Genomic DNA, 3,375 nt, shown 5'->3' with positions numbered 1-3,375 from the left:
AGAATGTATCCCTGTCGTTAAGCAAAGCGTGACTGTATTTCACTCATAGGATCTGTAACTCTAATGAAATTAATACAATTATTTATTTACTGTCTCTTCCAAAGATTTGAATTGGTTGGGAGTTCCCTGATGGCTGTAGCTACTTTATACTTCTTTGGATCCCCAGAGCCTAGTTTAATGTCTGAAAACTAGACGATGCTCCCAAATTTCTGAAGCATAGGCATTTGGGCAATGAACATATAGACATATTTGGAGGCTGGGAATTTCTTTGGGAAGGAAATTATCCAGGAATGTACCAGAAGTGGATAGTGGTGACAGTGGATGAGGGGCACACGGGTAGAGATGGGGGCACCAAACAAGGTCAGGCTTTGTGAAGCCTGCTGGACAAGATCAAGGTGGCCTGTGATTTGTGGAAGAATGAACCGCCACCCAAGGAAGGGAGTGACCAGCAGCCATGAGTCCATAGGAAGGCCTGCCTTCCTACCCAGAGCTGATTGTTTGAAGGGTGGACGTTTGACCCAAGCTGGGCCAATCAGATGTTCTCTTTCTGAAATCTGAAAATCTGTATCTAGAGACTCATGGCTGAGTTGTAGAGACACAGTAATGATTATGACAACTCCCCAGAAGGTCAGCCACTCCTATGGTATATGGTAACTGGAGCTGTCCATAGCCCCTGTCCTCTTGAACATTTAGCTGTTCAACCTTCCCTTGAATGCCAGTAGAAACCCCTCCCCCCAAACTCCAGTTGTGACAATCAAAAAATGTTTCTGGACATTGCCAAAATCCACTGAGGGCAAAATCACTCTCAAGGGAAAACCACTGATTGTAACCCAAAGGATCATAACACTGGCAGAAGTTTGCCAACTTTGTAATTTCATCCAAAGTCTGTATGGCTCATCCCTCCTCTTTTTTCCACCCATGTGTAAAAACACCCACCTATAAGGATTACGCATGCCCTCCTCCAACTAAAAGTTTGTTCCTGAGAACCCTATGAAAGCAGAATTTATTGCCAAGGAATGTAAAATCTTCTAGAAAAATAGAGTTAAGTTTGTGAATAAATTATGAAAGCTTTTGTAAATATTTTATAGTCATTAAATAAAACAATATAAAGACATTCCAAATTAAAACAAAAACCTTCCTATTGTGTTCTAAATAAGATCATTATCATTGCCATTTTCAGAGATTGTATTCACAATAGTGGCTGCTATGCTTTGCATTTCCATTTTACCATCTCTTGGTCACTATCACCTTGGGAAGTAGCCCAGCATTGTGTCTAAGAGGATATGGCTGGGGATTGAAGGCACGGTTACAAACCTGTTATCTCAATTATTTCCAAACTGTGTGATGCTGCTTAGTTATTTAACCTCTTTGTGCCTGTAACCTCAACTTTAGTGGGATTTATAGTAATAGCTAGCTTACAAATTTGTTAGAGAATTAAATGACATGACACATGTCAAGTGTAGAGTAGTACCCAATGCAAGGTAATAATTTAGCTATTTATTATTTTACTACTTTTTGTCCTCTGCTGTTTAGACAAGATGCATGCAAGTCCATTGTCCATTGTGTGTGTTTTAATATGAATACTAAGAAGCACTTGTTTTTCTGTTTGGGCCTCCTCTTCTATGCTCAAAGTTGTTATTATTTTATAACTTATGGTAATTAATTCTTATACATCCCATCTCACCATAATTTCACAAATATTATGCAAAGAAAACCTGTGGTCAGGAAACTTCCCTGAGTGACTTCCATCCTCCGTGGTTGCTGCTGAAAAGGTTGCTGTCAATCTTATTGTTGTTTCTTTGAATGTAATGTGTATTTTCCTAAGTTGCTTTAAAGAATTTTTTTCTTTTTATTTGATTTTTCAGCAACTTTAACTTTGATATTCCTTGAGGAATATCCTTTAGGGGTATGTGTGTGTGTGTGTGTGTGTGTGTGTCTATGGCTCCCCTTGAGTTTTATAAGGTTTCTGGAACTTGTGGACTGATGTCTTGCATCAGTTTTGGAAAAGTCTCAGCCATTATCTCTTCACAAACTCTTTTTGCCCTTTACTCTTGCTCCTCACCTTCCAAGACTACAGTTTCATTTATATAATTCATTTCTATTATGAGACAACTAGAACTCTATGCCACCACTTTATGCCCTGCGAAATTTTAGGCAGATGCTTTGAAGGGGAAGCTGCAGTAAAGGTCTGGCTCACTTCAGTTTGCTTTTCTTCTGCCTAAGATCTTAGCTTCCCAAGACTTTGTTGCCTTGACTCCTTTATGATTGCCTTAAAAACTTGTTTATTTTAAAATTTATTCTTATTTTTGTTTCTTCTTATGATTATAGATTTTCTCAATGGGAGGGTAGATCTTATAAAAGCTACTTCTTCACAACCAGAAGCTTTATGTTCCAAGTGACTTTTAGTTAATAAATTCATTTAGATAATGTGTATATTGGGGGCTCTTTTTAAGCCCTGATCCAGCATTCAAAGTTTTAAAGCCTTAACTTCATCCCTGATATCTGCTATGCAGAGCTCAGAAATGCACCATTTTTGAAGAAAGGCTACCCTGATCCCAAGCTCCTTTGATCTCCTCTGAAGCTTCTGGAAAATTCTACTCCCTTCACTTTTCCTTACTCTATTCAATTCAAACCTCTCTTTTGTTAATTTTACCCAAGAGAAGAAATCTGTGATTTTGCTAACTATATTCCAACATTCTAATGTTTGAGCAAAATGCATATATAGGAGAATTTCCAATGAGAAATGTGCAAAGTTTGGGAAGGATAATTTAAATATTGTACCTAATTTTGTTATTGGGGGAGAATAAAAGGTTTTTCACATGCATTATCTCAACTAATCCTAACAACCCAGCTTTGGATAATATGGATAGTAGGATCAGCCCCATTTTATAGATAAGGAAACATACACTCAGAGAATGTTAATAATTTTCTCATGTTGACAGAACCAGAAATTCAACTGGATGGTAGAGTTCTCCTGGCCTAGAAAACAGAGCCTGGGTCAAAAGCTTAGCGTAAATATTTATTTTGGTTGCACAATCCCAGGGAAGCAGGAGGGAGAGGAAAAGGGAAGTGAGGCAGGAAAGGAAGAGGATGAAATATGAGTGAGTGGGTGCTGACTTGGCTACAGCTTCATAACAAGGGAGACACCTCGAGAGAATCCATACGCAACTCTAGACAGCGCATCATAAGGGAGTAAGGGGAGAGAGTTTATCCCTCAGTGCCCGTCTCCCGAGTTCACAGAATGTCAACACCCTGGCGCTTCCCACTCGCACCACCTGGCCCCTCTGGCAGCCTCTGGAGAAGCTACATCCAAAACAACTAGAGAGTCATTCTCAGAGGAAACCAACAAGTGGGTGAAAGCCAGCAACACTTGCA

Source organism: Equus quagga, chromosome 16 (genome assembly GCF_021613505.1).
Source record: "Equus quagga isolate Etosha38 chromosome 16, UCLA_HA_Equagga_1.0, whole genome shotgun sequence".
Classification (NCBI taxonomy): Eukaryota; Metazoa; Chordata; class Mammalia; order Perissodactyla; family Equidae; genus Equus; species Equus quagga.
This window is presented reverse-complemented; position numbering follows the sequence as displayed.